General features: G+C 44.9%; 1 protein-coding gene across 4 annotated transcripts in view; it reads left to right on the top strand.

The window, feature by feature from the left end:
- The window catches only part of HDLBP (high density lipoprotein binding protein), a 933,925-nt gene that overhangs the window by 492,553 nt on the left and 416,402 nt on the right, over positions 1–24,970 (top strand). The gene's annotated exons all lie outside the window — the stretch shown is intronic.

Genomic DNA, 24,970 nt, shown 5'->3' with positions numbered 1-24,970 from the left:
TAAAAAACTAAAATGAGGACATATTTTCTGAGTTTTCAAATAGCGACAAAGAACTTGTAAATTCTTTGTAAAATGTGGTTTTTTTTATCCAGTTGACCACTGGATTAAATGTTGCACCTTGGCGAGAGGATGTGGTGTTACTTCCAGAGCTGCAGACTTTGTAACTGGGGAACCAGGTTGGAGTTTCTGCTTCAGCTCAACATTCTGTGATTGTGGTCAAATCACTTAATCTTCCCATGTCTACAACCAAAATGAAGTTGATCTCGTGTGATGTAACCAATGCTCATGTAAAGCCTTCCAATACCTGACAAGTCTGCACTATATAAAACTGCAAATACACAGAAAATAAGTGTTTTGCACACTTCTGTCATTGGGCTACATGTGGGCTACATCTGGGTGATATTTGTGCTGCATTTAGGCTCTTTTGTGACTGGTGGCCATCTTGGGAGATTTATTTGTTATGAAGTTTCCTAATTTCCTCATTTACTGCAGTCTCCTCAGTAGGAAATGCTTTCAGTTTTTTACTTTGATTCCATCAAGAAGGTATTCAGATATGTCACACATTTGCCATAAATTCTGAATGTTAGCACTCTAGTTGCTCATTAGATCACTGTAGTAAAGCTACTGCTCACCACGGAAGTCTGCTGCTGGTATTACAAGTGCATGTTTCAGTCTGCATATCAGAATTTTTTAATGAAATAGAAGAGGATTTGAGAAGTCACTCAATGTGCCCTAATTTTTCTTTCTGCAGCACTAATCATAATTTCTATGGCAAAATGAACCCCCTCATTGTGTTCCTTTCTAAATTAAATGTTTTAAGTGTTACCAGTTTATTCCAATCAAGATGGCTTCAGGTGTGCCATACGTTTGGCATAAGTAGGACTGTTAGCGCTCTAGTTGTTCTTTAGAACACTCTGGGAAGCTGCAGTAGAACACAAAGGAATCAACTGACAGTCTCTGCCCTTGTTGGATGTACATGTTTTACTGAATTTCAGACTTCATTCTCACATGGCTAAGAAAGATAATGTGAATTTACAGAAAATATGCTCTCAGTTAGCTTATAGCTCACCTTCCAAACCTCTGTGGGGAAAAGCATGAGAATAGTTTTCTCTCAAACATGATTCATGATATCACAGCAGAAGGCTTTTTCACATGGTAAAATCACCTTAGAACACACCACAATTCCTAAAATGAGTATGGTACCATCAACAAATGATTTATAATGTAACTAAAGTCTTAAAACCTCCTATTAACTGCAATGCTTTTTAATGAGGTGCGATCATGTATATTGGTCCCAAGATGGCTGCCAACACTTCTTGGATGAAGTGCTGACAGCCAATCAGATCTCACGATGAGATGTGTGGTTAGGCTCCGCCCAGATATGTGATTTTCTCAGGAACTACTGAACGGATTTACACCATTTAAGCAAAAGGCACATGCCTGACCTGAGGACTACCTCTTTGCCAAATTTCAAGTAATTCTGTTCAGCCATTCGGGCTGTACCTTCGACTAAAGGTCCTATGGGAAAATGCATGGGGGAAACGTGTTTTGGGACCCCCCTTTTTTCTCAGCCCCTGCTTGACGAATCACCCCGAGACTTTCAGGGTATAGGAGCTGAGCGGAGCGCCCCATTAATTTTGAAAATTTCACGAAGATAAGTCAACCGGCGCCAAAGTTATTCAAAATGGCATTTTCAGATTTTCTATGGGAACTCGGTCGAGAGCAGCACTCGAGACCACAGACCGCTTATTACCCCAAGAAAGCCTTTATTGGTACGAGCAGCTCACATAATCCAGTCCATTAAAAAGCAGCCGACCGCTGCCTGACGCGTTTCGAGATCAACTCTTCCTCAGAGGCTGTGGCGGTCGAAAGAAGGCATGGAGGGCTGCAACTTCCTGTTTATGGAAAATCGTGGGACCTGATTGGTCCACTCTGAATGAGATACACGTTGCAGTCTGGGATATGCAGTCCTTAATAAATCATTGCCCTTTGTGATGTATGCTCAGATAAAGCCCTCAGTGAGCCCTGGGAAATGCGCCTGCTCTCAATCCAAGGTCTGTGCTCCACAACTGAGTCCCGTATCGTCGAGCTCTGTGGCCCCCTGTTTCTGTGATGGTGCTTGCTCGGCGGCAGGACGGCCGCCAATTATATACCGCTCTGTGGGGTGTCCAACAAGAGAGCAGCACTCTAGACCACAGACTGCTTATTACCCCAAGAAAGCCTTTATTGGTACGAGCAGCTCACATAATCCAGTCCATTAAAAAGCAGCCGACCGCTGCCTGACGCGTTTCGAGATCAACTCTTCCTCAGAGGCTGTGGCGGTCGAAAGAAGGCATGGAGGGCTGCAACTTCCTGTTTATGCAAAATTGTGGGACCTGATTGGTCCACTCTGAATGAGATACACGTTGCAGTCTGGGATATGCAGTCTCATTCAGAGTGGACCCATCCGGTCCCACGATTTTGCATAAACAGGAAGTTAGCACTTAGAAAATATTTCAAAGAAAACATTCAATGGATCTCTATGGCAAGAAATTCAAATTGCAGGTAGAGCACTGGGAGCTCACCTAGGAGCAGGTGAGTAAATTCGTTTTTGTCACTTGGCTGATTTTTGGTGAATTTTTGCAGTTTTGAAAAGTTCACAGATTTTTGAAGAAAAAGCCAGTCAATGTTACCCTATGAGGAAAATGAAGTTAGCGGTTTAAGGGTAAGTACTCGACTGGCAGAGTTGAAATTCCGGGCATGGACTCAGGGGTCCCCCAGTGTTAGGTAGGTACAGTTGGTTCACCCTCAGCGGTTTCAGGACGGCCGGGTGCAGAGAGAGTTAGGCCCAATGTTATCCTATGAGGGATAGGGGGGCCTTGGTTGGTGGCTGCTGTCTGGCAAGCCACGCGGCTGTGGGAGCTGGGCTCCTGGTCACTTACTCAGGGCAAGTGGGGAAGTAGCTTAGTGTAGAGGGCACTGCCAGGGCCACTCGGGCGGCTGGGTGCAGGGTGCTTTTGAGCCTTCGGGCGCTCAATGGAAATCAAGTGGAATGTTCCGGTTTGGAAAAAGGCTGCAGGCTCGGGGACGAGGATGTTTCAGGTGCCACCACCACTTCGAGAGGTAAGTTGGATAGTTGTAGGTTAGGTGGGTACCCCGGGATTGGGCACAGGGGGCCGCAGGGCGCCGAGTGCAGGGGTGCCTTTTGACGTCGGGAATCTTACCCTCTGGTTGATCGCGGTTGGGGTGGCACTTGGTTCTGAGGCTGCAGGCTTCCTCCGGGATGTCGACGGGGGTCCTTGGGTGCCGGACTCGGGGTCACAGTCGCCGTGGGGTCGTCCTCAGGGTCTTTGTCCACTCCGGCACTGGCCAGGCTTGGCTGGTGCAGAGTGTGTTGGGTCCGCGGTCCCGGGCTGGTGCCAGGGATAGCAAATAGGTTTCTTGAGTAGAGCCTCTACTCGTGGGAGTCCCAGGGGCTTAGAGCTAAAAGGTAGCCAGGTCCTCCGGGGTTGGTGAGGTTGCTAGCCACGAGAGATGCCGCGCTGGTGCAGGTTCGAGAGTCGACAGGCCGGTAGGGCTGGGGCCTAAGCAGTTGGTGTCTTCTCTTTTTAGCAGCTGCAGGGCAGGTCTTTGTTCTTCTTGCTCTTCTTGTAATTTTTCTATCTGGAATCTGCGGGAGGAAGGTTCAGGGTGCCCCTAAATACTAGATTTAGGGGCGTTACAGGTAGGTGAAGGCCAGGGACCAATGGGTCCTTGTCCTGGGGTGGGTACACCCCCTATCCTGCCCCTCTCCTGTGGGAGGGGGGCAGTAGCCTAATCCTGATAGGGTAGGGCCTCCCATCTTCAAGATGGCGAGAGCCCGGAGATGTGCTTCACCTCGCCTCCCCCACCTGAGGGGTGGGGTGGGCAGGCTGGCACATCCCCTGTCCTTGTATGGGGTTTCCGGCCAAGCTTCCCGCCAGAGTGGGGGGTTGCAGTGGCCTGGGGTGGGGGGGGGGGGGTGGGGGGGGGGGTGGGGGGGGGGTGGGGGGGGGGGGGGGTGGGGTGGGGGGTGGGGGGGGGGGACACATTCTCTCCAACTGTCCCAACTTACACAACAAATCTGGAGATGGGCAATTTCCCAAAACATCTACCTGCTAGCAGAACACCTCCCAGGGGTTCAGAACCAGGTGGCCGACCTCCTAAGTCGCCACACTCGGAAAATACACAAATGGGAATTACACCCCAAAGTCCTACTCCCATTCTTCCAAAAGTGGGGACAACCAGACATAGACCTGTTCGTCACACAAGAAAACGCGAAATACCCAACCTTCGCCGCCAGGTTTCCACACCCACAGTCAAAGGGCAATGCGATATGGATGAACTGGTCAGGCAGATTTGTGTAAGCTTTTCCGCCTCTCCCACTCATTCCATTTGTGGTACGCAAACTGAAACAACAGTCGCTAACACTCATCCTAGTAGCTCCCACTTGGGCATGTCAACCCTGGTTCACCACACTTCTGGAACTATCTCTAGTTCCACATCAAAAATTGCATCTCTCCCCGGCTCTATTAACCCAGAACCATGGACAAATCAGACACCCAGATCCTCAAACACTGAACTTGGCAATCTGGCTCCTGAAGTCTTAGAGTTCGGTTACCTCAACCTTCCTCCAGACTGTATGAATATCATAAAAGAAGCCAGAAGACCTACTACTAGGGCGTGTTATGCTACAAAATGGAAAAGATTTGCCATTTACTGCACTAACAATGACATACGTTCACTGGATGCTTCCATCCAAAACATCATTTGCTATTTACTACACTTGCAAAGATGCAATTTAGCGTATTCCTCTATACGTCTACACCTAGCGGCATTAGCAGCCTACTTGCAAAATAGACAACACCTGTCCCTCTTTAAGGTACCAGCCATTAAAGCATTTATGGAAGGTCTTAAAAGAAATATTCCTCCAAGATTACCACCTTCCCCAGTGTGGAACCTTAATATTGTTCTAACAAGACTCATGGGTCCCCCATTTGAACTAATGCACGAATGCGAACTGCAGTTCCTAACATGGAAAGTGGCTTTCCTTGTCGCAATCACATCCCTGCAAAGAGTAAGTGGAATACAAGCCTTAACTCTTGAAGAACCCTTCCTACGACTACATCGTAACAAAGTGGTTCTTAGGACAAACCCAAAATTCCTCCCTAAAGTCATCTCCCCTTTCCATCTAAACCAGTCAGTCGAACTGCCAGTCTTCTTCCCTAATCCAGACTCAGTAGCTGAGAGGGCACTTCATACCTTAGATGTTAAAAGAGCCTTGCTTTATTACATCGATAGAACCAAACCTTTTCGAAAAACCAAGCAACTGTTGCTTTCGCTCCACCACATAAAGGCAACCCTATTTCCAAATCAGGTATAGCCAGGTGGATAGTTAAATGTATCCAAATAAGTTACCAAAAAGCTAAACGTACTCTTACAGTTCCCCCTAGGGCTTACTCCACGCGTAAAATAGGGGCTTCTATGGCATTCTTAGGGAACATCCCCTTAGAAGATATTTGCAAAGCAGCCACATGGTCTACTACACACACCTTCACTAAGCACTACTGTGTCGATGTGCAATCCAAACAACAAGCGTAGGCCAAGCTGTCCTAAAAACTCTATTCCAAATTGCTGCATCGGATACAGGTGACCACCGCTAGGGGAGACACTGCTATATAGTCTATCCTTAGTGTGCGATCTGCAGCTCATATGCCTCGAACGGAATATGCTACTTACCAGTATGCATCTGTTCTTGGCATGTAGAGCTGCAGAGCCACACACGCCCACCCGCCTCCCCGGGACCTGTATCTGTTCCAGCATTCTTAATTAGACACTACACATGGACATCCTTTCCCTTTACTTCTTATACACTCCATTTCCCATCATGGTGAAAAACAATCTGAGGATGGAGTGGATGCCCATGCGCACTGTTGTCCATAGGAGGAGTCACCTATCTTGTGTCCAAAGACTTCTTCCGAAGACGACAACAACCTGCAATCATCCGAGCCCAACACCAGATGGCGATCTTATCCTTAGTGTGTGGCTCTGCAGCTCTACGTGCCAAGAACAGATGCATACTGGTAAGTAGCATATTCCTTCCCATCACTAGAGCGACAGAACAAACTTCATTTGGCAAGTCACATAAAATCCAAGAAGTCTCTCAGTACGCCTTTTCAAATCCCTTCTCGGAATGATGTCATCCTGTATTCTGCTTGTTCCTTACTGTTGCCTCCACATGCGTCCTCTCCAAAAAGCACCATCTGCTCAATGGATTCAATCCGAAGGATCCTTCGATTTCGTTCAAGTGTCCCCTCCGATTGTCACTGCTCTGCAGTGGTGGACTCTTCCACGGAATCTTTCTCAAGGCCGGCCTTTCTTGCTCCAAGCTTCTCCACAGGTCATCACAACAGATGTGTCCCTGGAGGGTTGGGGAGCTTTCCTCCAAGAACTTCGAATCAGCGGGAAGTGGTCTCCTGCCGAACAAAAGCTTCACATAAACCTCCTCGCGCTACGAGCTGTCTATCTGGCTCTCCTGGCGTTCCTTCCCAGGATCAAAGGTTCTCTAGTGCTTGTCCGGACAGAGAATACTACGATGATGCACTACCTGAACAAGCAGGGAGGGACTTGTTCATTGACACTATCTCACGAATCTCAAAAAATCTGGAACTGGTTACTCCACCACAACATTTCTCTAAGAGCAGAATATGTTCCAGGAACAGACAACGTACTGGCCGATTTTCTAATCAGGCAATAAACATGCCACGAATGGGAGTTGAACCAGCGGACTCTCGACCGCATATTCTCCCAATGAGGCACTCCTCTCTTGGACCTATTTACTACCAAGCAGAACGCCAAATGCCAAAACGGGGGTCTCTCGGGAATGCATTTTCGATCGCATGGAAATCATGCTCTTGGGCAACAAATGGACCTCCATCCCACCATCAGTATGGCCGGATGCTTTTGGTGACATCCCCAAACCTAAAAAAGAGATTAAGACACTGGGGGTGTGGCTTGAACCTGACCTCACCATGAAGACCCAGGCAACCAAAACTGCTGGAACTTGTTTTGGCCTCTTGCGGTCAATTCGTAAGATTCTCCCCCTCCTTCCCCCTCTCTCCAGGAAACTATTGGTTCAAGGGCTCATCCTAGCCCGGCTGGACTACAGCAACGCCGTTTACCTCGGCGCACCAGAATTTACCCTGGCCAAACTCCAACGGACCCAAAACGCGGCGGCGCGGCTTATCATGAACCTTCCTCCCAGAGCCTCTGCCAAGCCGGCTCTCAAAGCTCTTCACTGGCTCCCTGTCCGCCAGCGTGTTGAGTTTAAAGCCCTGTGCACCACCCATAAACTTATCAACGGGGTTGGTCCAGCAGTCCTGAAAGACATGATCACCCCCTACAGGGCTTCCAGACTCCTCCGCTCTGACGGCGAACATCTGGCCACAGTCCCTAGGTTTAAGAAGGCACGCACCGGTGGCCGACGTTTCTCTGTCAAGGCCTCTGTAGGTTGGAACTCTCTTCCTCGCAACCTGCGTCTGGAACCCTGTCACGCTCTTTTCCGAAAAAAATTAAAAACTTTCCTGTTCCCCAAATAGTTCACTCGGTCCTCATCTCTTGGTTCACACAAAGTTATAGCGCGGGGATGCCTACGGGTCACCAGGCGCTTTATAAATCGCTAAATAAATAAATAAATAAACGTCTTTGCATACGCTTTTCCACCGATTCCCCTGATTCACAGGTCCAGGTTCTGCATCTGGTGTAAGTCAGCGAAAATACACCCTCTTTCGTCTTCCCCAGAACAAATACTGCCTTACCTTCTCCATCTGGCAACTTCAGGTCTTGCTCACGCCTCTATTAAAGTTCATCTAGCAGCAATATCCCGTTTCAGGAAATCTTCTGCAGGCCCTTCTCTTTGGTCTAGTAGGTTGGTTAAACAATTTCTCAAAGGCCTATTCAAGACTTTTCCTCCAGTGACGTCTCTGCCTCCCACTTAGCACCTCAACACGGTTCTTGCTCAGTGTGATAATGTTCTGGTTCCACGTGCGAACTTCGAACGTGGAACCAGGGTTTCGCAGGGTTCTGGGAGGACAGTTTGTTTGAGCTCGTCTGGATGGGGTTTACTTAAATAAAGCCTCACTCAAACTCTACCTATAAAAGGCTGTTTAGACTTTATTACACTGGCGACTATCGCGTGGGATGCGCAAGACTAAACCCGAACATCGGATACAAGAATATAAGCCTGAACGACGAACTGGTGCGTGACAGCGTTTAATGAGGGAAAAAAACGTAAACGAAGTTCGTACCTGATTTAAGAAGAGGAGGCGTTTTGAGCATGCGGCTGTTCTTTGGATCCGGTGAGGTGTTGTGGCTTAGAAAATAGTTAACGCGGTCGGGTTGAGTTTCTGGTGTGTGACGCGTCATTTTGCGGAGCCCAATTGCCTAAGGAAACAAGGCTGCAGACAAGTTCGACGCTGCGTGAAGAAATATGCCCAAATTCCTCTGGAAATAGGTCTAAAGGTTTACGGAGGCGGCCATCTTGGGTGTTTTCTTGGGTTTCTGGTAAAACAAGCCCAATTTCCAATAATAAAAGGATCAAAAGACTGTGGGCGGAAGTTGTACTATCAATCTCTTCAGAAGGCAACTAGAAAGGATTAAAAGTTGTATATTAATATCTTCTCAAGGAGAACAAGTGGGACACGGTATAACTAAAGTACAGTGTTAAAAAAAAAAGTGTCTCATCACGGTGATTGCACACCTTTGACATTAGAGAGAACAACATTTTTGTTTTTGGAAAAGTTTTTATATTTGGAGAAGAAAATAGAAGTTGAACGAGAACTTTTAACAATTGTATATTCTTTTTTTTTTTTTTGGGTGCGTGTGGTTTGAGAAATTATTTAAAGGACTTGTAGGAAAAGAACGTTTACATTTTTAAATTATTTTTTAAGATGCAAAATGTAACTGCACCTCCGTTTTTCCTGTCAAATCCAGGGGAACCCCCGGTGAGGTGGAAGAAATGGAGGAAAATTTTTGAAAATTATGCAAGTGTGTGGAACAAATTTGAGTGCAGAGAGGAAACAAGCGTTACTACTTCATTGTTTAGGTGGTGAGGGACAGGAGGTTTTGGAAAATTTACCACAGTTGAGCCCGGCGGAACAAGGGGGATTGAATGAGTACGAGATATGCTTCAGACAATTAGATTTGCATTATCTTCCAAAAGTAAGCACCATTATGGAGCGTTATTATTTTGGTAAAAGAGAACAAGGCAAGGAGGAAAAAGTGGAGGAATTTGTGACTGCTCTAAGAAAGTTAGCTTCGAGTTGTAAATTTGGTGATCTTGTGGAGGAGAGAATACGAGATCAGTTTGTCTTAAGATGCAGCAGTGATGAAATTAGAGAGGAGCTTTGGTTAAAGGATGAGCCACCATTGGAGGAGGTAATGGCTACTGCCAAACGGGTGGAACATATGCTCAAATGTGTGGGGGAATTGAGCAAAGAAGGAAGGGTATCTTCACATGAAGAGAAAGTTGAAGAGATTGTTTGTCAATTTAAAAAGAAAGGTGATTCAGTCAACTACAAGGGTGGAGAGGAAGGAAAAGAAAATAAGGCAGGGAGTGTACCTCAAGAAAGGAGGAGCATGTTGGTTTTTCAGGGCACATGTTATCGATGTGGTAAATTTGGTCACAAAGCAAATGCAAGGGAATGCCCTGCTCTTAAGGTTCTGTGTAACTCTTGTGGGAGGAAGGGTCATTTCACTAAGAATTGTCGTTTTCAGAATAATTCAAATAGTAAAAATGAAGTAAGAAAAGTCTCTTGCCAAGTGAATGAGTGTGGTGTGGAACATCCTACTGAATGGGTCAAGGTGGGGGAGGTAAGGATAAAAATAAAATTTGATTCTTGGTCTCATCTTACTTTCATTTCTAAAGAAGAGTTTGTGAAGAGTTTTAAAGGAGATGTCAAATTGTTAAAATCAGATGTTAAGCAACAGGTTATGGGGGTACTCCCATAAAAATGTTGGGGTATTTTTTGAGCTGTGTGGAGTGCAATGGAAGGTTTACTGATGCTAAGGTGTATTTGGCGGAGAAAGGAGACAATTTGTGGAGTTGGACTCATCAGGCTTGCCTGGGTATTAGCCTCAATCCAAATAGCAACCCCCCTGTGCAAGTAGTCCATTGAGAATGGGGATAACAAATTTATAAAGGAGTTTGAAGGTTTGTTCAGAAACGCTTTAGGCTGTTTAAAAGGGTATAGCCATAGAATTAAACTTAAGTGTGGTGCTAGACCCAGTGCAGCGAAAGTTAGGAGTATTCCTATCAATGTACAAGGAGCAGTTCAAACAGAGTTGGATAGGTTACTGAGTGTTGGGGTGATAGAGCCAGTGGAGGCTACAGAATGGATGGCGCCCATTGTGGTAGCGAGGAAGGCCAACAATGAGATTCGTCTATGTGTGGATCTTAGGGCTCTCAATAAAGAGGTGGTAGTGGACAGGTTTCCGCTCCCTAATATTGATGAAATGGTTTCGACATTAGAGGGTGCATGCTATTTTAGTACGTTGGATTTGGCATCAGCGTATCACCTGGTGTCTCTTAACAAAGACTCACAGGATTTGACTGCGTTTGTAACCCCCATGGGGGCATTTAAATTTCTAAGGATGCCTTTTGGGTTGGTGTCAGCAGCTTCGCTGTTTCAGAGGATTATGAATGATGTCATTAAAGGGATTCCTGGTGTGAGATGTTATCAAGATGATCTTTTGATATATGGGAAGAACTTCGAGGAGCATGATAGAAGAGTTAGAAAGGTTTTGGAGAGGTTACTCAAAGCCGGTCTAACTTTACGTCGTGACAAGTGTAAATTTGGGGTAACTGAGGTAGATTACCTTGGTCACCACATTTTTGGGTGTGGAGTCAGACCAAAAAAGGAGTTGGTTGATACCATAGTGAATTTGAATGAACCATGTTCAAAGGAGGAGCTTTCCTCTTTTTTTAGGCATGGCTGAATTCTATAACAAATTCATTAGAAATGTTGCTGATAAAACTGTAAATCTCAGAAGGTTGATGTGCAAAAATGCAGAATTTCTGTGGGATGAGGTGTGTAAAGAAGAGTTTTCGAGAATTAAAATGGATCTTAAGAATGCTCCTGATTTAAAAGCATTTAAACCAGGTGATGCAACTTTCATCATGACCGATGCAAGCAATAAGGGCTTGGGTGCTCTGCTTTTTCAGGTGAGAAATGGTCAGCGGTATTTGGTTGCATGTGCATCGAGGTGTCTCAGGGGTGCTGAGCTTAATTACTCGGTCATTGAAAAAGAGGCCCTTGACCTATTTTGGGCGCTCAATAAATTTAGGAAATTTGTTTGGGGCACCGCTTTTACTGTAAGATCTGATCACAAGCCTCTAAAGGAAGCTTTTGAAAAAAAAGGTCTTGATTCGATCTCCTCTAGGATCAGGAGGTGGGTTATCTCTTTACAGGAATATAATTTTAATTTTAAATATATTCCTGGAAAAACAAATGTCGGCTGACTGTCTCTCACGTTTAGTTAACAGCGTAAATTCAAATAACTTGTCTTGTGAGGAGGGGATGGAAGATGAATTTGAGGTTAAAGTGTGTGACATCACTTTAGGGGTGATAAAAGAAGATGAGTGGAAGGAGGCGTTGAAGGAAGATTCAGAATTGGTGGGTGTGATGGAGTTATTGTCACAATTTAAAGAAAACAGTCTTGAGAAACCATGGTTGTTAGTTTCTAATGAATTAGCTGTTGTGGATGGTATCTTAACTAGAGGCACAAGATTAGTTCCACCCAAGTGTTTTAGGGAAAACATTGTTCAGATTGCACACGAAGGACATATGGGAATTTCAAAAACCAAAGAGAGAATCAGACATGATTATTGGTGGCCAGGGTTGGATCTTATGGTAGAACGGGCAGTACGTGATTGTGTGCCATGTTCGTTAAGTGACAAAATTCATAAACCCAGACATCCACCTATGGTTTGTAGGAGATTACCCATGTGTCCTTGGGATGAAGTTGCGATTGATATTGTTGGTCCTCTTAAAGGTGAACATCAAACTCCTTATCTGATTGTTTTGCTTGATTTATACTCTCGGTGGGTCGAAGTAAGCTCTGTGAGAGACATAACTACTCAATGTGTAATCAAATTTTTGGATTCCATTTTCAAACTTGAAAGTTTCCCAAATTCTTTACTATCTGACAATGGGCCACAATTTTGTTCACGTGAAATGGAGGAATATTTGTTGAAGTGTGGAGTTGAACACAAGAGGATTTCGCTTTACCATCCTGAGGGTAATGGAGCAATAGAGAGGTTGAACAAAACATTGAAAGAGAGTATACAATTGGCGAGGGTTAACTGTTTGAACTGGAAGGATGAGTTACAACGTAGAATTTCTGCATACAGATTTTCACCTCATTCTACAACTGGAAAATCGCCTTTTGAGTTGTTCAAGGGAAGATCTCCGAACACCATTTTGTGTCCAGGGTGGATGACTTTGGACAAAGGCTTAAAAGATAATGGTATTAGTGATTGGAGGGAAAAGGAAATAACTCTACAAAGGAAAAGGTAGATCTATGTTGACAATCATAAATCCGGTAAGATTGTTAAGTTCAAAGTGGGGGACAGAGTCCAAGTCAAGGCTCCGGTGGGATGTCTTAATTGGTCGAAATTCACTGATACAAAAAGTGTGGTGAAACTGTTCAAAAATGCGGTTAAAACCAATGATGGACGTATCTGGAATCATAGTCGAGTTGTTCATGTTAGTCCAGGTTGTAACAGTTTTTGTGAGACTGATTTTTCCGATGGGACCTCCTCACGTGGGGAACTTAGGCCAATTCGTAAGAGTGTAAGGGTTTGCAAAAGCCCAGGTTATCTTCATGATTTTGTGAGAAGGAAGAAGTGTGATAATGTTCTGGTTCCACGTGCGAACTTCGAAAGTGGAAACAGGGTTTCGCAGGGTTCTGGGAGGACAGTTTGTTTGAGCTCGTCGATGGATGGGGTTTACTTAAATAAAGCCTCACTCAAACTCTACCTATAAAAGGCTGTTTAGACTTTATTACACTCAGCTTATGAAACACCCTTTTGAGCCGATACACAGAGCTGATCTTAAATATCTTTCTTGGGAGATGGCACTCCTTCTAGCCCTTACCTCTGCCAGGCGAGTGAGTGAGCTACATGCATTCTCAGTTCAAGACCCTTTTCTTCAGTTCAAACATGACAGGGTCATACTGCGGACTATGCCCAAAGTCCTGTCAGACTATCACCTCAATAAACCTATAGTCTTACGGACCTTTTTTCCGAATCCTCAAACGGCGGCAGAAAGAACTCTACACTCTCTAGACCTTAAACGCTGCCTTAAATTCTACCTTCACAGGACAAAATTGTTCCGCAAATCCAACCAACTCTTTGTGGCTTACAGTCGACCTAGGAAAGGTCTTCCACTGACTAAAGAAAGTATCTCTCGTTGGATCTCTGGAGCAATTACTTTCTGTCACCAGCAAGCAGGCCACCCCTTGTATTCCACGGTTCGAGCCCATTCCACTAGGGCGATGTCTACTTCCAGGGCACTCTTTGCGGGTGTCCCTATCACAGACATTTGCAGAGCGGCAACATGGAAGACACCGCATACATTTACCAAGCATAACTGCTTGGATACGGAACTCATGAAGGATGCTGCAGTGGGACAGACAGTGTTGCGTCCTCTATTTCGCTAGAGGTGAGCCCTTTTTTTCATCCCGCCATCCTTTCTTTTATACGCACATTTCTCTATTGTGTTCCATAATGTTTTCTTTGGTACTTTCAATGTATTACATTGATATTTTATTATCTGGTGAATTTTTATATGCTGTACCATCCAAAATGTGCTTATCATTGCTTACTACTCTGATTCAGGCATGTTAATCTATGAAAAATACCCTAATACTGGATAAGGAATGCGTCACTTACCTGTAACTGCAGTTATCCAGTATTGGTATCTTTCATATATTCACATGCAACCCACCCGCCTCCCCTAGTTCTCTGTGATGCACCTTCTTAGCACTATGCTTAAGAAAATCTGAGGGACTAGAGCTCCTTCCAGGTGGGTTCCAGAGGGTGGTGATAGCCGATTGGCTCTTCTCTAGAGTTCGGTCCTTTTTACAAAAGGACATGGAGATGTTACTAATGTGAGGTCCTTGGTCTATTACTATACATGTCTAATGGGACACTACTTTATTTATGTACCGGGGACTCCCATCCCGATGACGGGGAATGATTCAGGCATGTGAATCTATGAAAGATACCAATACTGGATAACTGCAGTTACAGGTAAGTAACGCATTCCATCTACAGCTCGCATGCCTTGAATGGAAAATGCTACTTAACCAGTAAGCTTCTGTTCTCTGGCATGTAGATCTGTAGATTCACATATGCCTATCCGCCTCGCCAGATACCTGTAACTGTTGCAGTACTTTCTTACTTAGATACATACGCATGTACATCTGTTCTACTCTTACTAACTCCATTCTCACCCTCTGCGGGAGAACAATCGAACAGAAAGGAAGAGTCACCTACCTCGTAACTGGAAAGACATCTTTGAAGAAAAACAACTTTCAAACATCCTGACCCAACATTAGATAGCAGGGGTATGCAAAGCATGTGAATCTACAGCTCTACATGCCAAGGACAGATGCTTACTGGGTAAGTAGCATTTTCCTTACATTCGGTAACGACTTATCTGGTAAAGGCAGGATCTAGCTGCAAATATTTGATCAATCCACCCATCCTCCCCACTCCGCGAACTGAGGGTCCTGTGGTCTCCTAGATACCTCTTTGGTTTCTACTGTAACTCTTTCAATTTGTATTGGTTGTTACAAGATTTTTCCCTTTTTGGCACACTGTTTTCTGAGACTCTTTTTCTATGCCGGTTCACATTGTTGGCACTGACATAACTACAAAAGAAACTGACCATAGCGTGTCGGGGGAGGGCTTTATATGGACTCTGTTGACGTCACATTTGGGAGACACCGCTGTGCAGTTGGTTGACTCCCTCTACTAACTTGCAGAGGTACTGCTGAAAAAAGGCCTAGCTCCTGGGGAGGATTGTAAGATCAGTAATCTGCGGCTAAATCCTGTCTCTACCTGATCAGGCTTTACCGAAGGTAAGTAACTACCATCCCAACAGATCTTTCCATCACTTCTTCCTTTAACCTTTGCCTGTTCAGGACCATACACTTTTACAGAATATCTCAGAATGGACAAACTAGTACAGTAACCAGCTCAGTGGAGTATGAATATAAGAAATATCAGAGGGATCTGCAGAGCTGCTCAAAACTGCCAGCTTACTGAAAACCATAAACTGCATGCCTAGCTCCCACACTTTATCACACTAAGTGGTTTATCCCACAAAATAGTAACCGCATCTCAGTTGCCCTTGCGCACAACTTCCTCATAGGATCAAAACAAAGACAACACACTTCAAACCAAACACCCTACATGGTGCAGTGTACTACTGGAGTAGGCAAGCGCTTCAGCGCCCCCTCCCCCCCCCCCCCCCCACAATAGGGGATTAAGTGCTATATAAATGATACAATACAACTTTTCTAAGCTTCTGTTGCCAGTATGCCTTAATTCTGTGCGAGCATTATTAATTGCAGGGTTATTCAAATGGTTACCATTATCCAGATATGTGAGGGTATTTCTTACATGTGATATAAAGAGACTTGCTGTAGCTCTTTCATATGATGGTACCTCAAACCAATCCAAGGTGCACTTGAGCCCATGGATTCCTGTTTGATCGTGCCCACTACACAAATTATCAAACGTCTACTACATCAGAATTCAAATTGATGTTTAGCTTTCAGATGTAAAGGAACCAGAGGGTTTCTGCTACCCATGGAAAGTAAAGATCTTAATTAAAAATAACTATCAGTAGTCCCCTGATCCCAAAATACCAAATTTCCAAGCCATAAATAACATTTTGACTGTATACTTGCAAGGTTGTAATAATGAGCTGGCTAATAAATAGCCTTTTGCTTCATTAGTATAGCACTAGTTTTTGGCATGTTTATGAGCAAGTCCTTTTCATTACTATGTTTGACAAAAGTAAACCGTGTTTGCAAACAGCAGGGTGAGGTTTTTTTCTCATAACTTTGTGGTATCAATGTGTTTGAGGTATATGAGCTGCAGAATACATACTTGTGCATAGTTCGCCATCTGCTGTTGGGCTCGGATGATTGCAGTTTGTTGTTTTGGAAGAAGTCTTTGTAGTCATGAGATAGGTGACTCCTCCCTTGGACGATAGTGCACATGGGCATAGACTCCATCTTCAGATTGTTTTTTTCCGCCATCTGGTTCGGATGTGACTTCGGCGCTTAGGTTCGGTACCGTGTTTCCAAACCTTTTCGAGGCGCAAACCATCACCACTCGACGGTATTGTTTTCGTTCGCGTGCCGTGCAACGCGCTAACTCAGAAAATCCACGATTCCGGTCGTCCATGCGGGCCGCTGGGCCTATCGGCACCATTCAGGCCGACGGCTAATGGAAATGACACCATTTAAAAAATGCCCCCAGTGTGGAGCTAAATTTCCACACAGTGAACACCACAAGGTCTGCAACCTTTGCCTCTCGTCAGAATACGAGGAAAAGGATTGCCAAGCCTGCGCCTTTTTCCAATCCAAGAAGACTATCCGTGATCGACAGGCTCAACGACACGTTATGGCTCAACAGGCTGCACCAGTGCCAGATTACATTTTTGATGAGGACCCCGACGTTCCAGAGGCAGATTATTCTGAGGAGCTCGACAGTCTCCAAAGCTGATGACTCCAACTCCGATGACCACATCACTCCAGGTCAACGAGTGAGTACAAATGCCCCTGCCCCACCCCATGAAAATTAGACTCTGGTCAAAACTTTGCCTGAATGCCTTAGTCGAGACCGAAAACTTCAGAAGCCCCGCCTCCAGGCCCGGCTCCGAAGACAATCAAAGCCTTCCGGCAGCTCGGCACTGAGCAAGCCACATATCGGTACCCAAAAAACACTGTCTGTGCCGAAATAAGGAATACATCCTACTCCCATTACGTCAAAAGAAGCCTCGGCATTGAGCTCTTCAGCACTGAAAGACCATAAGGCCTCGGATCCTGACAAACCCCAAAACCTTCGACACTGAAGCCAAAGGAGCACAAAACCCCTCCTACGGCTCCAGAGCACAAATCGAAACCACGTTCGGAACCGAAAAAATCTGCACTGAAAGGAGGCAACAACCAGGAAGAACTGTTTCAACCAGATCTTTTCGATCCGAAACAAAAGACATTGCGTGTGGACCCTAAATCAGGCCATATTGTTAGTCTCCCAACAAAGAAGAGGAAATTAGATAACTCACACTCCTGAGGAGCCTGTGAAAAAAGGAGACTTTGCAACTTCACCCCTAAGACCTCCTCTTGATATTCCTACTAAGCCTTTGTCTCCTACAAAGTCTTCCATACACTCCTAGAGTCTCTCCATGCTCACCCTTACCACCACAGGATGACTGTGACCTAGGGGATGGGGTTGGACATCATAATGACCCTGATGACACTGCTATACCACATTATACGTGGGCAGATTACAATGATCCTTCAGATCCTCCAGACATTCCTGATCCAGATGCATACCCAACAAGACCATCTCCCCCAGATGCAGATGCATACCCAACAAGACCATCTCCCCCAGATGACAACATAGGGTTTAGTCAACTTACTAATAGGGCTGCGCAGTATCATGGCGTACAACTACATTCATACCCCATGGAAGAAGACCTCCTGTTAGATACTTTTGCCCAGTCAAAAAAGACAATACAAACATTGCCCATGCTCAAAGGTGTCAAACAGGCACCAGACTTCTTTAAAGACCCTGTCATGACCAGGATTCTCAATCTTCGCATTGATAAAAAATATAAACCTGCCCCCAACGAATCAATCTACATTAAAGGACAACCCCCTTTAGATTCTCTGGTAATGTCCAATGCAAGTAAACGTGCTAATTCACAAACCTCTGGTGAAGCTCCACCTCCAGACAAAGAGTCTAAACTGCTAGACGCATCGGGCAAACAAGTTGCCTCCCAAGCAGCTAATCACTGGAGGATAGCTAATGCACAAGCACTACTTGCCAGATATGACAGGGCTCACTACGATGAGCTTGAGGACCTAATTCAACATTTCCCTGAACAATGCCAATGATCTAATCCAGGAGGGCAAGTTAATTACAAATGCATCCATTAAATGTGCCCTCGATGCAGCAGACACCGCATGGTTGCGCATTTCTAGTTTTAAACAAGAAGTGCAAACAGCTATCTTAAATCAGCCGTTTGATCAAGAACACCTGTTTGGCCCAGCTGTAGACACAGCTTTAGAAAAAAAAATTAAAAAATACACACTGCAAAATCAATGGGAGCATTGGTCTCAAACATGAGGTTCCTTTCCTCTCTCCTTTTATAGGGGCTGTTAGAACTGGGAGTCTCTAGTTGGCAGAGGTAGGTACCTTTGACCAAATAGGGACCCTTGCTTCTAAGTCAGAGAAAGGGGATTGCACTACTGGATAACCCCTACTCACCTCCTTGGTAGCTTGGTACAAGCAGACAGACTGATCTCCGAGGCAGTGTGTTAAGCATTTGTGAACACACACAGAAATACAGTGAAAACACTACGTATGGACACCACACAGGTTTTCTAAAAATAAGTATTCTTTATATAGACTTAACACAAGACCACAAACGACAAAATCCACAATAATGTACTCAAAATAGATTTAAAGATGGTAGAAGTAACTTAGTTCAAGTAGGTGATAAATGCGACATGTTTCTCTAAAAAGTACCTTGATGCATAACGCAAAACAAACAAAAGGTTCGCAGGGATAAAAATGCGTTTGTTCCTTGCTTCGGGGGAGTCAATGCGTCGCGCTTCAATGATTGCGCAGAGTAGGGGATGCGTCTTGGTCCTTACCGGAGAGGAGGTGATGCGTTGATTCTCGTACTGCGTTTCGGTTACGATGCAACAAGATGGCACCTCGATTCGACAATCCGATGCGATAAGATGGTGCCCTTGATGCAACGACGTGAAGACTATGCGTGCACGCCTGGTGGTCGTGGGGCGAACTCCAACTTTGGAGCTGCGACAGGCCCTGCAACACGCTTCTCCGGTGCTGCGACTGCAACATCTGTGGTGGCGACACGCTTCTCTGGTGATGCGCCGGGTAACATCTTTGACAATGGCACACGTCTCTGGTGATGCGGCGGCAACAGCTGCAACATGCTTCTCATTGAGTTGCGCTTCCAGCGACATGCAGGCTTCTGCAGACAGAATTCCCAGCAAGGAAATTCAGAGGGGAGCTGGTGGTGAAGTCTTTTGTCCCTGAGACTTCATCAGGAGGCAAGCACAAGTTCAAGCCCTTGGAGTAATATTCTGCAAGATGATGAAAGTTCTTTGAAAGTTCCTTCTCCTCTCCTTGGCACTGAAGACACAACTGTAGGCCAACCCAGCACACTGGCGGGGGACAGTCCAACTCCTACAGCTTCCTTGGTTCTTCTCCTTGGCAGAGGTTCGTCTTGTTGTTCCAGAAGTGATCTAAAGTCTTGGGGTCTGGGTCTCCATATTTATACTACTAAATCCTTTGTCTTCTGAAGGCAGAGTGGCCTGTACCTTATCCAAACCAGTTCTGTGCAGTCCTGGAGCACTTTGTTTACAAGACTCCTTCTTTCCTTTGGCAGGGTGGGCCAGGGACATCAGACGCACCACAGGAGCTGGAGCCAGCATTGTGGAAGGCAGGCACAGCCCTATTCAGACCCAGGTGCTAATCCTCCCACCACTCTACATGCAGATGGGTCTATTCAGCTCTGTGCTGACTCACCCGGTATCCAGGAATCCCCCAGCCCCTGTCACTCACAAAACCAGATACACAAGCTAGCAGAGGCAGGCTGGATGGATAGGTAAGAAAATACCTACTTTCTAGAAGTGGTTTTTCAAACGCAGAATTTTAAAACCAATTTCACTAAAAGATGTATTTTATCATTCTGAGTTCAGGCATACTAAACTCCAACTTCTACCATGTTCCCAGGGTCAGCTAGGATTATAAGGTGTTATAATCAAACTGTCCATTCTGGCCTATGGGGTACTGGTAGCCTTGCAATAGTGAAAAACGAATATGGCTGTAATTCACTATTAGAACATGGAGATGGGGCGTCATCTACGCCCCTGCCAATTGCACTGCTGAATATGCCATTATGGTACTTCTGTTCACACTACTTTTTTCTCACTTAATCTTTATAAACCATTTTTTTCAATATTTCTTTTTCAATTGTTCGTTAAATTCAGCCACGTGCGGAATTATTTGCCATTTTCCAGACTTCTTATGTTCCAATCGTGACCATCCGGACCTCAAAAAGGAACACGACCAATGCAACAATTCATCCAAGGCAGTGCTTTTATTAAAAAACCCAATGCATTTCGGGCACTCAAGTGCCCTTCGTCGGGGGTCACTATGAAATAACAGTAAAAACAATAATGTCAATTACTTTTTTGAATTAATAATTATATGTCTATTCGCAATATAATTGAAACATGTTCATTTTTTCAATACGTCATTTCCAAGTCAGCCCTCGCCTATTTTCCCATCATACCTTCACTGTATATACTCAAAAGAAAGCTCGCCCTCCTCCTGCCTAATCGTTATACTAAAGAGAAACATTCCGTGAATCGTTTCCATGAGATTCCCAACCTGCTGAACAGTCAACTTTCCCTTCCTTTTCTTTCGAATTCCATCTCACGTATCCTTATACTTCTTTCCACCAAATCACCATCCGGCACCCTTCCCCCATCATTCTATCTTGCTATAACACTAAACAAGACATACTTCCCCCAGAGGTTGTGTCCAAAACTGCAGCTTACGTGATATCAATGTTTACTAAGTTTTTATCCCTTATACCTATATCTTTTCATCCCGCCATAGCTCAAACTTTATCCACACGTTCACCCATCAATTAAATTACACAACCCCTCTCGTCAACGTACCTGCCGTGAAATGTTTAAAAATTCATCCGGCCTCTGGTTCGTCCCAAACTATCAGTACTCCCTGTGCCCCTCCCTTATTTAACCACGTGTTCATCTCTATACAACTTTCTGATAGGCTGGCGGCGAAAGCGTTGGGAATAAGCCTATCAGAAAGTTGTATAGAGATGAACACGTGGTTAAATAAGGGAGGGGCACAGGGAGTACTGATAGTTTGGGACGAACCAGAGGCCGGATGAATTTTTAAACATTTCACGGCAGGTACGTTGACGAGAGGGGTTGTGTAATTTAATTGATGGGTGAACGTGTGGATAAAGTTTGAGCTATGGCGGGATGAAAAGATATAGGTATAAGGGATAAAAACTTAGTAAACATTGATATCACGTAAGCTGCAGTTTTGGACACAACCTCTGGGGGAAGTATGTCTTGTTTAGTGTTATAGCAAGATAGAATGATGGGGGAAGGGTGCCGGATGGTGATTTGGTGGAAAGAAGTATAAGGATACGTGAGATGGAATTCGAAAGAAAAGGAAGGGAAAGTTGACTGTTCAGCAGGTTGGGAATCTCATGGAAACGATTCACGGAATGTTTCTCTTTAGTATAACGATTAGGCAGGAGGAGGGCGAGCTTTCTTTTGAGTATATACAGTGAAGGTATGATGGGAAAATAGGCGAGGGCTGACTTGGAAATGACATATTGAAAAAATGAACATGTTTCAATTATATTGCGAATAGACATATAATTATTAATTCAAAAAAGTAATTGACATTATTGTTTTTACTGTTATTTCATAGTGACCCCCGACGAAGGGCACTTGAGCGCCCGAAATGCATTGGGTTTTTTAATAAAAGCACTGCCTTGGATGAATTGTTGCATTGGTCGTGTTCCTTTTTGAGGTCCGGATGGTCACGATTGGAACATAAGAAGTCTGGAAAATGGCAAATAATTCCGCACGTGGCTGAAATTAACGAACAATTGAAAAAGAAATATTGAAAAAAATGGTTTATAAAGATTAAGTGAGAAAAAAGTAGTGTGAACAGAAGTACCATAATGGCATATTCAGCAGTGCAATTGGCAGGGGCGTAGATGACGCCCCATCTCCATGTTTGCATTTACCTGGTGTCGTTTGGGCAAAGACACTCATGCCAGATTGCACGCATTCTTGGATCAAAGGATAATGTATGGATAAACATATAAAAACGGTGTGCATCCCAGCTCCTATAATCGAATGTAATTCACTATTAGGACATGCCACACACACCAGGGCATGTCCTAACTTATACTTGCAATGCACCCTGTCCTTGGGCCTACCTTGGGGGTGTCTGGTATGAAGAAAAGGGAAGGTGTAGGGACTGGCAAGTGGGTGCACTTACCAAGTCAGCAGGGCAGTACTAGACCGCACACAGGCTCTGCAATGGCAGGCCTGAGACACACTTTACAGGCCCAGTGCTGCAAGCCCACCAACAGCATTTGATTTACAAACCTTGGGCACACATGGTGCACTGTACAAGGGTCTGACAAGTAAATCAAATAACCCAATCATGAAGTCCCTAATCAATACATCAATTTACAATAGGGAGAGCATATGCACTTTAGCACTGATCAGCAGCGGTAAAGTGCCCAGAGTCATAAAACCAACAAAAATAGGTCAGAGAAAATACAGGCGGAAGGCAAAAAGTTAATGGATTACCCTGCAAAAAGGGCCAAGTCCAACAGGGGCGCAGCCAAAAACATCAGTACAGAAACTACTTCCTCATCCTACGAAAGCCCAACACAAACATCCCCGAACAAGGGATATTTTAGAGGAGGGTACAGGGTAAGTAATAACAAAGGGAGAGGCCGAGTTTACAACAGTCGAACCTCCCCCACTACCAAACAATGACTTCCCTCCGCTCCTTCCAGACCATTCCACTCCAGTCGGAGGAAGGCTCTCAGTTCCTACCTGTCTGGAACTCCATCACTACAGACAGGTGGGTAAGACAAATTATCCAGTATGGTTACTGCCTGGAACTTACCACAACTTCCCCCGACATACCGCCCAAACTACGTTCATTGTCCACAGAACATAAATACTCCTCAAACAGGAAGTTCTCTCACTACTTCAAAAGCATGCAATATAACCAGTTTCCCTCCAGCATCCAGGGATAGGTGTTTACTCCCTTTACTTTCTCATCCCCCAAAAGGACGGTACTCTCAGACCAATACTGGACCTCAGACCTCTCAATATCTACATACAGTCAGATCACTTTCACATGATTCAGCAGGTCCTTCCACTGCTTCAACAAGCCAACTTCCTTGCCACTCTAGATCTCAAGGACGCCTATTCCATATTCCTATACACCCTGCTCACAGGAAATATCGAAGGTTTACTGTGGACGGCCAATACTATCAGTTCAAGGTCCTCCCATTCGGAGTAAAAACAGCACCCAGAGTCTTCACAAAGTTTCTCGAGGTGGTAGCCGCACACTTGCGGAAACAACAAATTCACATGTTTCCATACCTGGACGACTGGCTGATAAAAGCCAAGTCATACAGCCAGTGTGTTCACCACATTCTCCAAACTATTTAACTGCTCCACAACTTGGGGTTCACAATAAACCTCACCAAATCACATCTCTAGCCCTCCTGCATACATCAGTGTCTAGGGGCCACAATAGACACTTCCAAAGCTCTTGCATACCTCGATCCCGCCAGGATAGCTAGTATGCAAACCCTCATCACAAAATTTCAACTCCAACACTCGCTACCAGCTCAAGTGTTTATGCAGCTCATTGGAATGATGGCCTCTTGCATTTTTATAGAACCTCATGCAAGACTTCAAATGCGCCCTTTACAGGAATGTTTAACACATCCGTGGAACCAGGCTCAAGGTCATCTTTCAGATCTGGTGTTGGTGGACAGCCGTGCACATCGCTCTCTGCAGTGGTGGAACACACAAAACCTTTCCAAAGGGCAGCTGTTCCTAGACCCAGTTCCGCAAACAGTGCTGACAGCGGATGCATCCCTCACATGTTGGGGAGCCCATCTCCTAAACCTCACAGTCCAGGGCAGGTGGACCACTCAACAAAAAGTGCTCCACATCAATCACCTAGAATTATTGGCAATATTTCTAGCATTAAAATAATTCCAAATATCTCAACAAAACTGTCCTTGTCCGCACATACAATATGACAGCAATGTATTATATACAGAAACAAGGAGGAACACATTATTTGCAGCTGTCTCATCTAGCGCAAAGCATATGGAGATGGGCCATCCCAAAGACACACCAACTATTTGTAGCCATCTCTCCACCTCATAAAGGAAACCCCATCTCCAAAGCTAGAATTGCCAGGTGGATAGTCAAATGCATACCAGAAGGCAAAACTCACATTAACAATTCCCCCTAGAGCGCACTCAACACGCAAACTAGGGGCTTCAATGGCATTCTTAGGGAACATTCCCGAAGATGACATTTGTAAGGCAGCAACATTGTCTACGCCACATACCTTCACCAAACACTGTTGTGTAGATGTGCAGGTAAAACAGGCTTCTGTAGGCCAGGCTGTTCTTAAAACACTTTTCCAGACCACTGCAACAGATAAACCGCTAGGGGAGAGCACTGCTATACAGTCTATGCACAAGTATGTATTCTGCAGCTCATATGCCTCGAACGGAAAATGCTACTTACCAGTATGCATCTGTTCTTGGCATGTAGAGCTGCATAATGACATACGCCCACCCGCCTCCCTGGAACCTCTATCTGTTCCAGTGTTATCATACTTAGATACATTACACATGGACATCTTTTCTGTTTCTTACAAACCATTTCCCATCATGGCGAAAAACAATCTATAGATGGAGTCGATGCCCATGCACACCATCGTCCAAGGGAGGAGTCACCTATCTTGTGACTACAAAGACTTCTTTCAAGCCAACAACAAACTGCAATCATCCAAGCCCAACACCAGATG

The sequence above is a fragment of the Triturus cristatus genome, chromosome 11 (genome assembly GCF_964204655.1).
Source record: "Triturus cristatus chromosome 11, aTriCri1.1, whole genome shotgun sequence".
Lineage (NCBI taxonomy): Eukaryota > Metazoa > Chordata > Amphibia > Caudata > Salamandridae > Triturus > Triturus cristatus.
This window is presented reverse-complemented; position numbering and strand designations above follow the sequence as displayed.